The following is a 13,608-nucleotide window of genomic DNA, read 5'->3' as shown; positions in this document are numbered from 1 at the left end:
TATTAAAAAATGAATAAATTAAAATTGTTTTAAACTTGGAAAAAATCTTCCCAAAATGAGAAATGATCAGAAAACTGCTATTTTGGATTTTTTTAAAACTCTTTTCAAAGGAGTTTTCCACCTGAATAAATAATGTAATATTTTATAATAGGGTTGTAATGGATATGGCCATCCCTATTACGTGTATTTTTTTTTTTGTTATTTTTATTTTTTCAATACTTAACCCCTTAGTGACCAAGCTTTTTTTCATTTTTCCATTTTCCTTTTCTCCTCCCCCATTTAAAAACTCGTAACTCATTTATTTATTTATCGACGTCGCTGCATGAGGGCTTGTTTTTTGTAGGACGAGTTGTATTTTTTAATGATACTATTTAATATACCATATAATGTACTGAAAAACTTTTAAAAAATTCTAAGTGAAGTAAAATGAAAAAAAAAAAAGAAATCCCGCCATCTTTCAGTGCGTCTAGTTTCTACGGCACAAAAACATAAATGACATGATAACTTTATTCTATGGGTCAGTACGATTACTACGATACCAAACTTGTATAGTTTTTTTCACTGTACTACTTTTATTCAAAAAAAATAATTTTTTTTTATTATTTCCTGCTGCCATCCTCTGCACGCAGTAACTTGTGCCTAGCGTACCATGAAAAATATTCAAGAGGCCTGCTGTTAATGGACTTCTATCTCCTTATTTTTTTACAAAAGGTTAGACATGTCTTTTGGTTTTAATTTTTTGTATTGTGAAATAAACTGAATCATAATACCTTGCGAGCATTCCATAAGGAAAAGGAAGTAATCTCAGATGTATGATTAATAGTAAAGTAATCCTTCAGGTGAGCAAGGATTTTCTCTTTGATAAAAAGGAAAGTTTCATAAAAAACATTTTATTCCTCCAGGCTCTGGAGGGGCAGATAAAAGACGCTAAGGTCATGGTGATTTTAATGGGTTCATGGTTCGACCAGATTATTAGACCAATTTCAGAAGAGCAAATACAATGGAGAGACTGTTGGTCTAGAGGAAACAGATCTATCCTAGAGACAGAATAATATTTATGAGAGTAGAAAGTATATTCCCTAGAGGACACATGTAGACATCTAAATACATCAAATAGTTCTACTTTATGTGTCTAAGGGGCTAAGGCAAAATGGTGTCTCAAATCTCTAGTACTAGAATCAAGATAGTTGTCTGGAACCACCACAAATTACCAATTTGCTTTCCTGGAATTTTAATATTTGTGTGATTTTCTTGTTCAAAAATGAATTTGTGATGAGTTTAGTGTGTACATATGTGTGATTGTGAGTAAAGTCTCGTCAGTTTTACAAATTAAAATGAGATATCTTCCTTTAGAGTTCATAATATTATTGATAAATTGGAATGTGCCAGTGTTTTAATAGCAATTAACAACCCAGCTACTTTTTTCTCAGAAATAGCCATAAATACATGGGAAAAGTGTTATGGGTTTTTAGGAGCAAAAGATTGGAGACACAGAATATCTGCAATTGATGAAATTGCTTCCCTCTACACTGAGGATCTTTTAAAAGGGCTGTTCAAGCCATTGGTCTTAAGGGGCATAAATGCAATAGCCATTCTAATGGGAGATTGAGAGCTTACACTGGTTTTGGCCTGTATTGAACTTACTAGACAATAGATAGAATGTTGGCCTTAATACCAGTAAGAGTACATTGAAGTCTAATGAATGCCTCAAAGGAAATATGAGAAGGGCAGGGTAGAGGAAACTTAACTGAGTAACCAAAAAGTTATAACTTCATGCAACATACATCAAGAACTACTAAAAACTAACAAATAAACCAGTGGGTATATACCAGTAAGTATGGTGGAAAAAAGTTCCAACCAAAAAAGATAGAGTACTTTTGTGGAGAGCCAATAACTTCACTGTCCATAGGAGTGATCTTGTGTTTGGCAGGGGCAGCAAGTTTAAGGCCACAGATCTTGAGCAGTCCATCTTCTGGTTTCAGTCGCACATGGTGTTTGCCATCTTAGTTAACCAGCAGTTTCATAGGGAAGTCCTATTTGTTAGATATCCTGTCTTCTCTCAGTGATGATATGATGGATATTAATTTCCTTATGGCTTGTGTTGTCAATGGAGAGAAAGTGGTGAAAAGTTGAATGTGTCCAAACGAGTCAGGAAGTTTTCTTGCCTTTCTGGCAGCATTCATGCGGGCATCCTTGGTATAGAAAAAAAATGTAGCTGTGCAATAATGCTCTTAGGGGTATTTATTGATAGAGATTTCGGTCTTGGTAGATGGTGTGCCCTGTCTATTATGATATCATGTTGCTAACTGGAGGGAAGTTTCTGCAAATAGTTTATTAGATCATAGTTTTGGACCTCTTCAGAAATAACTCTGAATTTCAGATAATTATTTCTGATACAGTCTTTAATGTCAGCTATTTTAGTTTTTAGGCATTTAACCTCCACTTCAAAGAATAGTTTGCATCCACCATATCATTATGTGCCTGGGTTATCTCTCCCATTTTGTTTTCTATATGGTCCACTCTGCTTCAAATAACATCTATGGGTGAATTCACTTTAGCCATAAAAGCTGTCATATCTTTTTGGAGGGAGCCTCTTCTATAGTTCATATAGGGAATGGGAGTTAAACTAGACTTGCTCATCCCGTTTAGCCCATTATCTGTCAGGGCTACTACTGGGAGATTGCGGTGGGCTATATGTAAAGGCCACATGAGGCGCTGACCCTGCTGCCACCATCTGTCTGTCTGAAGCTAGGACTGGAGCATTTAAACTTCCACTAGTCTCCACAGGATCTGAGTATATGTGCAACTCACCAGAAGACTCACCTACCGCATTGCTGCATGATCTGCTACTGCCGGAAGGGGAAATGCCAGCAAAGAAAAGCCCAGTGCCATCTTCCCCCAACTTATGCTGAAGACCGTGGGATGGAAAGAAGTCAATGAGCTGTCCTTGTTTAGTGCAGTGTCACTGAAATGCAGGAAGATTACCGGGATTAGCAGGGGCTAGCTGCTTCGAGGACATCGCCAGACCAGAGGTTTGAGCTGCAGGAAGATCATTTGTATATTCCTTCTGCATTCTGTGAAGAGCAAACAATCACTGTAAGTGGGAAGATTGCCGGGATTAGCCTGGCATAGTTACTCGGAGGATATCGCCAGATAGTGCACCTAACGATGTGTGAAGTTGTACAATAGTAGTATCTTATAGGTTATGTATCTTCACTACAATTCTTGACTTTTAGTAGTTTGGAAGTGGACATTAACTGACAAACGAGAGGAGCCATATGCTGAGTTGCAACATTGTCGTGGAATCCCTTTTTGTGTCCACGACCTACTCAATTAGGAATGTTTGCACCCTTTCCTGATTGGTTACGAATTGATTATGCACATAAGAAGATTTCACACTGACACAGGTTCAGCATATATAAGCTTCCTCAATTCTGCTGTATTTGTGGGCGCGCAGCCTCTTTTAAAGAGTTTAACATATCTGCCCATCTGGGCAGGTCAAAGATTACATAGATACAACGTCTATGCTATATGTTTATAGACCTACCAGAGAAAAATCCAAACTTCACCTGCCAGAAATGCAAGCTTGTGTCTCTACTGGAGAAAAAGGTGCATAGTCTTCAAGAGAGAATAGCTACATTGTAACTCATTAAGAAAGGTGAGGATTTCCTTGACAGAGAAGAAAGTCTTCAAAATGTTAAAGAAATGTCCAGTGTACCTGCAGAAGCAGAGGAATGGAAGCATGTGATCCAAAGAAGCAGTAGGATCAGGAGTCAGCCAGCACCCATACTGCTCAGGAACTGGTACAAGGTTCTCATGCAGGGAGGTCTGGTACTGGTTCCTGAGCAGATGGAGAAAGAGATACAGCAAGAAATGTCTCTACCCACAAAGAACAGAGCAGAGGAGAAAGAGGTACAGTAAGAAATAAATACCCACAAAGAACTGCATAGTAAGCACACAGAGTCCTCTTGAATGGATAAAAAAGTGCTGTTGTGAAGAAGAAAAGGAGAGTGGTGGTTCTGGGGGGATTCCCTATTGAGAGGAACAGAGGTCGCTGTCTGCAGACCTGACACTTCACTTTCCAGGTACACAAATCAAAGATGTGGCTGATAGGCTGTCAAGACTCTTCAGTCTTACAGAGCACCACCCATTCCTACTAATACATGTAGGGACACTTGACACTGCAAAAAAGGACCTTGCAACTATCTGCAGAGACTTTGAAGACCTTGGAAAGAAGGTGAAGCAACAAGTAGCACAGAAACCGAGCTAAAAAAGGGGAGGAGTTGTTGCATTGTATATTAGGAAAACATTTATCTCCATGGAGATTTAAGCTTCAGAGCATGGGAGTTCTGTAGAAACTGTTTGGGTAAGAATACAAAGAAACAACAACAGAAAGGAGACTATTGTAGGCATTTACTATAGGCTGCCTGGACAAGCAGGAAATATTGATGCACTTTCTACTTTAGATAGTCAAGCTTTCAAAAAAGCGTGACATAGTGATCATGGGAGATTTTAACTATCCAGACAGTTGTTGGGAATCTCTCTCAGGTAAAAGTAATCTTATTCGCTCTTGCTGACACCTTTTTTTTCCAAAAGGTCAAAGAGAAAACAAGGGGATCTAGTATCTTGGACCTAATTCTTACCAACAGGGAGGGAATGATTGAGGAAGTAATTTTGGATAAAAAGGGGAGGAAGACCTGAGAAAACTCAGATCTCAAGGTTGGATTTCAGAAAGGCAGATTTCAATGAACTCAGAATTAAGGTAGGAAGAATCAAATGGCTGGATGTTCTTAAGGACAAAAATGTCCGAGAATGTTGAGAAATATTGTGAAATGAGATTCTCAAAGCACAATTGTTAACAATCCCTAAAAGAAGGAAGAATGGGAAGCATTTAAAGAGACCAGGATGGATGAAAGCAGAACTTGTACACATGTTAAAAGGAAGAAAAATATGTTTATCAAATGGAAAGAGGGGGGGATATATAAAGAAGAATTTAATGTGGTCTACAGAAACTGTAGGACAAGTGTCAGAAAAGCTAAAGCTAATAATGAATTGCAACAAAGGCCAAAAGCAATAAAAATAGATTTTGGTGGTATATCAAAAGCAAAAGAAAAGTCAAACATGCTATTAGATGCTTACAAGATGAAAATGGTGAATTGGTTAAGAATGATGTTGAGAAGTCCGAACTTTTAAATTCCTATTTTGTACCTATTTTCTCTCAGAAATTAGATGCACAATCAATTGATCTTTCCTGTGCTATTGGGGGAATAAAAGAATGCAGGATATCTATAAGCAGGGAGATAGTGAGGGAACACTTGACTAACTTAAATGAATTCAAATCTCAAGGTTCAGATGACTTACATGCTAGGACACTAAAGGAAGCAATGGAGGTAATTGCTGAACCACTCACCATAATTCTTGAAAATTCCTGGCAAACAGGAGAAGTCCCAGAAGATTGGAAACAGGCAAATGTTGTCCCTATCTTCAAAAAAGGGAAGAAGGTGGATCCAGGAAACTACAGGCCTGTGAGCCTGACTTCTATACCAGGAAAGAATCTTTGAACAAGTTATTAAACAGCATGTATGCAAGTACTTGGATAAAAATGGAGTAATTAACCAGAGCTAGCATGGGTTTGTAACAAACAAATCAAGACAGACAAACCTAATTTCCTTTTATGACAGAATCATTGACTGGCTTGGTAAGGGAAATGCGATGGATATACTATATCTTGACTTTAATAAAGCATTTGACAAAGTATCTCATACTATACTTACTGAAAAAATGACCAAATATGAGATTGATAAGGTTACTGTTATGTGGATTCACAACTGACTACTCAAAGAGTGGTCATAAATGGCTGTACATCCAAGTGGAAGAATACATCAAGTGGGGTATCACAAGGCCCCGACCTAGGCCCAGTGTTGTTCAACATTTTTATAAATGAATTGCAGAGGGAATTAATGAAAAACTGATCAAATTTGCCGACAACACAAAGCTACGAGAGATAGCTAACACTAAGGAAGAGAGAGAGAATATTCAAACCGGAGCAAGTACAGAGAAGAGTTACCAAGATGCTGAACAGTCTGCAAATCATGTCCTATGAGGAACGGTTAAAGGATCTGGGAATGTTTAGCTTGCAAAAAAGGATGAGAGAAAACTTAATAAATGTCCACAAATATCTGAAGGGCTGTCACAGTGCAGAGGGATCAGCCTTATTCTCATTTGTACAAGGAAAGACTAGAAGCAATGAGATGAAACTGAAAGGGAGGAGACACAAATTAGATATTAGAAAAAACTGTGAGGGTGATCAATGAGTGGAACAGGTTACCACGGGAGGTGGGGAGTTCTCCTTCAATTGTTTAAACAAAGGCTGGACAACTATCTGTCTGGGATGATTTAGTGAATCCTGCACTGAGCAGGGGGTTGGACCCAATGACCCTGGAGATCCCTTCCAACTCTACCATTCTATGATTCAGACATATTACCTCTCGAAATGTACAGATCGCATTTTGTATAGGCATACAAACATGATTCAGTAACTTTTTCTGATCCTTCCAGTGATATATAGACATATAAATGTGTTGCAGCTTCTTCCTCTGATCCCTCCAATATAACTCTGGTATACAAGCTTTCACACCAGCAGCAATGTATCCTCTGTAGAATATCTGGCTCTAAGAACAGACCGTGTGTTATATAGGCATATAAATGTGATGCAGCTTCTCTGTTCTGTGCTCAAATGTAAAATGGTCACTGGTTACACTATGCTATGTTATATATAGCTAGACCATGTGATGCGGGTGTCCAATTAAACTGTTGCCTATATGAGGACAGAACACATATGTTGCCTATAGAGGACAGAACACATTTGGTGACATCAGCAAGGCACTTTGGCTGCTGAATGGCTGCACGCTGACGTCTGCAGCAGGTATTATGGAAAATTTGATCTTCTTGCAATTTTCATGTTAGACCTACCCAATTCAATTACGCAAAGTCAGGAAAATTTTATTGCTGAACAAGATCAGCAACACTAGCACAGCACATGCAGCTGATCCCTCATTGTGGTGCAAATGCTTTGAAGGTGGAAGATGTGGTAGACTTCAGTCAGCAAGGTGTTTTTAAGTTGAAGAGACAGGGTGAGAGCCCAAACTGCTGGCAGAGATAGACCACTCATCAGAAGGGCCAAAGCTAATTAGCATACAACAGAAACATGTTCTGAGGTGATATTTCAGTTTGTAAGCCAGATTGGGATAAAATAAAGGTACTGCTGCATTTCTCATGTTGTCACACATGTAAAAGTATATTCCATTACTAGGCAAACAACAAGGTGACAGACTTCCTTTAAATCTTGGACCACATCCCTATTGTGTTGTTCCGCCACAGTTGATTCTATTATTCACACTACAAGGCTCAGCTGGCCACTCACCGCAAGTTCGAAGTGTTGGGCCTCTTTCTCAGGAGCGTCATTTTAACATGATGTAGGTGGGTCAAAAAAATTGTGTCCATAAGAAGCAATGGTTTCCTATGGCTTCCTTCTGACAAGCGATTTTTGACGCACGTAAAAAATCACACCACAAAAGATAGGACATGAGTGTGTTCTTTTAACGCCAAATTTCTTGGTGTGCTAAAAGATGGGACATGTCCTATCTTTTGATGGACCAATGCAGGAGGCTCCATAGATTCCTATGGGAGCCGTCTGAAAAAGGGGGGGAGGGAGTTTATCAGCGATGTTATTTCACCACAGCCAGCTATATTTCACATAAAATCGTGAAGAATAGCTGCAACTTGGTCACAGCTGTTCTTCGTTCATCCGATTTGCGGCTGGGTTAGTCGCACTTTAACATGGCTAATTCAGCATCAAAAAGATACCCATGCAAACTAACCCTTATTCAGCTCCATACCTGTGTTATTTGAACAGCAAAGGTCACCTGACCAGAATTTCAGTAATTAAATCTTGAACCACATTCCTATTGTTTTCTCCTTTACTTCATATTTGCCATATGCTTGCGGCGGTACTTCACATGTGTGAGATGTTTGAACTTTTGTAACACCCGTGCAGTGCATAATTTGAACTACCCCGCATGTACAGGATTCTTGAACTTTTCTAGTTAGCCAATAAAGGTATCAGTGCTATAATATTTTTGTCTTTTTTATACAATAGCATTCAATATTATGTGGATACTATACAACGGAATGCATTTGATGGCACCCAGTGGTGCAACATGCATGTCATTCAGCATATGGAAGACTAGCTGATATACCTGGCTTCGCCCCAAGTTAGTTTCATAATTTTATGAAATCAAGGTTACTTTAGAGTAACCGAGGAATAAAATATGTATACATATAGAGGAGCATTGGATTCTCCTCAGGCTGCATGTACCGATGCCCCTCTGCAGAATGTGCTATCACTCTCCTCATTTAGGACCTAAAGAATGCATGTGCCAAATTTCATGCTTGTACAACACCGGGAAGTTACATTACATAGGGGTGCACTTACTTTTGCAATTAGCATTGAATAATCAAGTTGTGACCTATTTACTTTCTCCATTTAGAACCTAATGAATGGTTGTCCCAAATTTCACGTTTGTACGAAACCAGGAAGTTACATTACATAGAGGTGCCAATACTTTTGCACTTAGCATTGAATAATCGAGTTGTAACCCCTTTACTCTTCCCATTTAGAACCTAAAGAATGGTATGCCAAATTTCATGTTTGTACGGCACCAGGAAGTTAAAGAATTAGCTTAGGTACATTACATAGGTAGGGGTGCCAATACTTTTGCACTTTGCATGGAATAATCAAGTTGTGACCCTTTTACTTTTCTTATTTGGGACCTAAAGAATGCTCTTGCCAAATTTCATGTTTGAATAACATTTGGAAGTTAGAAAATTAGTGTCAGTCAGTGAGTGCTTTCACCTTTATATGTACGTCACGTTAACACCTGCCTTGGCTGTTGCAGTAGAGTGTCAGCTGTAATATACAGATGACACCCACTGTGGATGGTGCAGACACAGCTTTTGTGCCCCATCATCCCTGCATCATGTATTTATGGCAGTTGGGGCTAACTATATAGTGTTGTAAATTACGGCACAAGGGGTTAATGATAAAATAGGGAAGAAACCTGTGACAAAATATTTTAGGTAACATTCATATTGGTAATAAAATGATTTCCTTTACGGAATATTCCTAAACCAATGTATTTCTACAAAGTGGCACTCAAGTATGAATCGCAAACACAGCATTACGGGAACATTATGCAATATCTTATTTTATGCACAGCAACGTACAGATGTAGCAGAGCTTCTCATTGAATACATCCATACTACACCTTTACTACATCCATCATTAAACAGATCTAGAATCAGCTATTGGATTATCAAGTTATTTGCCAATTTTCTGTTATAGAGACGACAGCACATTTCTTTCTTCCCACTTTATTTTCCAGTATGCATTGCAAAAGCAAAATGCTTAGAGCTCTAAGTGTATTGATAGTGCCACTCCAGATCTGCAGAGTATTATGAGAGCGTGTGGACTAGAATAATGTTTTGTGACCGTGACATTCTATCTTTCATAGCAGTTTGCATAGCAGTGTTGACAATTGGCATCCATATAAAAACCTGACTGAAGCCTTGTTCAATATCCTCAATTCTGCATAATCCCAGCAGTTCAGCTTGTCAGTGTTTTAGCTATTTTCCCTCTTATCTTATAAGAAGGAAATAACAAAAAAATAATAATTTTTCATATCTGAATTCTATAGCAAAAAATCTTTAGCAATGAATATACGCAATAATATGTTAATTAATGAAATAATGACTTTTCTTCCGGTACACAATGTGGCACATACAGTAAGCCGTGACATTCATAAAATGTCTGATCTGTGAGATCTGCCCGAGTCAGTTGTAAATGAGTCATATTGTAAAGAAGAACTGTCTAGGAATAGCAACAGCTCAGTTAAAAAGTAGTAGACCTTGGAAACTTACAGAATGCTGAAGAGTGCAGCATATAAAATTCACCTATCCTTTGTTACATGACTCACTATAGACCTCCAAACTACTTCTGGAAGTAAAATCAGCTTAAGAACTGTGCATCAGGAGCTTTGTGAAATTGGCTTCCTTCGTCGAGTAGCTACATACAAGCCTAAGACTAAAAGTGGCCCCTGGGTGGAAAAAATAAAAATCTTGTTATTTGTATAGCACCAACTTATTCTGCAGCACTTTTGGGTTATTTATTTATTACCCCCCACCAAGCTGGGTACTTATTTTACCAACATCGGAAGCATGGAAGGCTGAGTCAACCTTGAGCAACAGGTCGTGAGTCAGAGCTTAGGACTGCATTTCTGCTGCCTTAACACTCTTGGCCACATGAGCAAGGATGCGCCTCTGACAGGTTGACGTCTGGTAAGTATCAGGCAACCGCTAACAGTTCTAAAGTCTGGCCCGTTGGTAATGCTAATGATAGGGAAGGTCTACTTTCAACCCAAGGTACAGGTTTCGGTACCACTATGTGTGATTTCCAGTCCACACAATATTTGGCAGGATTGGCCCATTCGAATGTCTGTGCTTATGTGGATAGGGGTTTGCAGCACGAATAAAGTGTTAAGCTTGCTGGTCATCTTACTCCAATAACTTTATGAACAGACAAGTGGAATATCCAACAGTTCCTTTTGTGTCAAAGACAGAAGGCTTTTCAAGTTTGTGGCCAAATTCAAACAGACAATCAAACAGACAATTAACTTAAATGGCCTACTATGCCACTTATAGTATCCATGCTAATGGTTTCATTATGCCTGTTGCTGGAGGAACCCAGAGAAGAAACACTCGGGCTGCAGGGATGGTGACTGTGTCAACTAAACTCCAACATATGAAGTCCGTTGCTGAATTCAGCAACATAGTTGCATCCTGAATCTGGTGGTCATCACGCATCTCCGCTACTCCCTGTCAAATCTGTATGCTGGAGTATGGCACAGTACGGGGAACAGACAATCTGATACAGTCTGGTTCTGTTACATGCTGTCCAGGAAAAGAGATGCCGAAGGCATTCTTATAAACCTTTTATAATGACCCTGCCTTCTGCATCCCCGCCCGCTTACTCACATGATCCTCCAGACAGTACACCCAGAAGAAGATACAGCAAATAGCAATTCCAGAATTGACCACCATGAGTCAGACTGTACCTGAGAGTGACATAATACCGTAACAATAAAATAATAAGAAAATAAAAATTAGAATAAGGTTCGTTAATTCACGATCCACACTATCCATGAAAGATTTTAACAGCAGCCCTCTTATAAGATCATCATGTGTACGTCAAGCATTGTTTGGAGTGTTGTGATCACAAAATTACTCAACTCTGCAGCAATGGAACTATGTTCTCCAAAGTGATGAGTCGCGTTTCACTATCTGCAGTCTGATGGAGGAGTCTAGGTTTAGTGAATGCCAGTTGAATGCTATGGTAGCTACAGGAAGACAAAGTGCCTACTATAAAATTTGCTAGAGAATGTATAAGCTATTATTTATGCAATAGCAAACAAATACATTTTAGACAACTGTATGTTTACAACATAGTGCAACAGTTTGAAGGAAGACTCCTCATGACTATCCCTGAGTATGGTGTGGAGGAACTTGAGTGATCTGCACATCATGACTGTCAGGTTGTGCTGCTGAAATCTGTTGTTCTATATGGATTTCCAGCAGCACACTTCCACAGATGGGGTTAATTGAGCTGGCTGGGTGTGGATTTCTTCAGCCAGCCAATCACCTCTGGTCTCCTGCTCATATATACCAGTCCCTCTGCTAGAGGAGGCTGATTTCCCTTCATCCTAGGGTTTTGCTTGCATGCATGTTTGTTCAGTGTGTATAGGTGTGAACAGTGTCATGTTTTATATGTCTGTGCAGGTGGCCAGACATGTGGTGTGAACTGGCATGTTCAGTGTCTTTAGGTGTGAACAGTGACTTGTTCTGCGTTTCTGTGCAGATAGACAGAGATGTTGTGTGAACAGTCCTGTACAGGATGAAAGGTGTTCTATGTTGCATGCAATCCTTGTTGTGTTGGTGTGAACTTTGTTCCGTCCTGTAACACGAAAGTTTGTAAAAAAAAACTGTGAGAAGATAGGTCCTGCCTAGAGATAAGCGAACGTGCTCGTTTAGAGCAATTACTCGATCGAGCATCGCTTTTTTCGAGTAAATGCCTATTCGGGTGAAAAGATTTGGGGGTGCCGGGGGTGAGCGGGGGGTTGCAGTGGGGAGTGGGGGGGGGGGAGAGAGAGAGCTCTCCCCTGTTCCCCACTGCTAACCCCTGCTAACCCCCGCTCCACCCTGACGCCCCCCGAATCTTTTCGCCCGAGTAGGCAGTTGCTCAAAAAAAGCGATGCTTGATCGAGTAATTGTCCTAAACGAGCACGTTCGCTCATCTCTAGTCCTGCCCTATCTTTCCTGCATGTGATATTAGCAACATGCAAAAAAGGTATGGTAAGGGCTCTGTCACACTGGTGATCGCGATGTCACCGCGAGAAAATCACGGCTAAATCCCATTTTTGTTCATTCGATTTTTGAGCATCAGCGATGCTTTTTCCTGAGAATAATCTTGCGTTGTCTTGCTGCCGCCAGCGATTTTCTTGCACGATAGACAATAGGAGTTTCTAACAAGTTTGCAAGTTCACAAGTTCCTGCATTGCAAATGCGAGCCTATAGATAAATCGTAGGCTCCATAGAAAAACATGGGCAAGAAAAAAAACGCAAAATGCAGAAAGATAAGGCAGGCAGAGATTTTTAAATCTCGCAATATCTCAGGACAGAAAACATCGCAAATGGGAATGAAACCATTGAAAGCACGGGTTTTAAAAATCTGCGTTTTCTAGCACTCTCGCATCGCTCAAAAATTGTGCGATTTTCTCGCAAGTGTGACGGCACCCTAAGGACTCATGTCCATGGGCGATTCGGATTTCACATGCGGAAGCCTTCATCAGAATCTGGGATGTGGACTATAAATTTTATGGCTTAGTCCTGTCAATGCTAGAGGGGTAGGACCAGTTTAACCCTGTCCTCCTTTGTTCTGTATGCTATGAATATGGTACATACCCACTTGACACTCGGTGACAGTATTATGCTATGCTTACACTGCTGACACATTGATAAATATTTCAAACTTCATTTTTATTCTTTTTATTACTGAAATGTGTGGAAACATTGAAGGGAATTATTATTATTTAGCCGGCCAGTAATTATAATGATAATAAAACTGACATCTTTTCCGCTCAGATGCAAAAGCCAATCAATACTTTAATATAGTTGATTTGCCTTTGACAGCCATAATAAGTTAGGCCAGGAGAGAGTTCTGCAGGCCAAAGCAATCCTGCTAGTGATGGAGACAGGAATGTCCAAGTTATTTGCAGGATTCTGCTGTGAAATAGTAATGCCGGCATAAAATATTCTCATGCCTGTTGTCTGAAGAAGAAGCCACTCAGAGATAAACGCTGAGCTTCACATGCACAGCCTCAAGGGATTTTAATGCCAATGTCAGATCCTCAGCTCAAAGAATTTATTCCCATGGCGTCTCTGAATAAATTCTATTTTATTTTTGCTCCCACTTGTATTCTAGAGGAATGCATGATA

The sequence above is a fragment of the Eleutherodactylus coqui genome, chromosome 6, assembly GCF_035609145.1.
Source record: "Eleutherodactylus coqui strain aEleCoq1 chromosome 6, aEleCoq1.hap1, whole genome shotgun sequence".
In the NCBI taxonomy this organism is placed as follows: domain Eukaryota; kingdom Metazoa; phylum Chordata; class Amphibia; order Anura; family Eleutherodactylidae; genus Eleutherodactylus; species Eleutherodactylus coqui.
The sequence above is the reverse complement of the archived record's forward strand: the minus strand, read 5'-3'. Positions refer to the sequence as shown.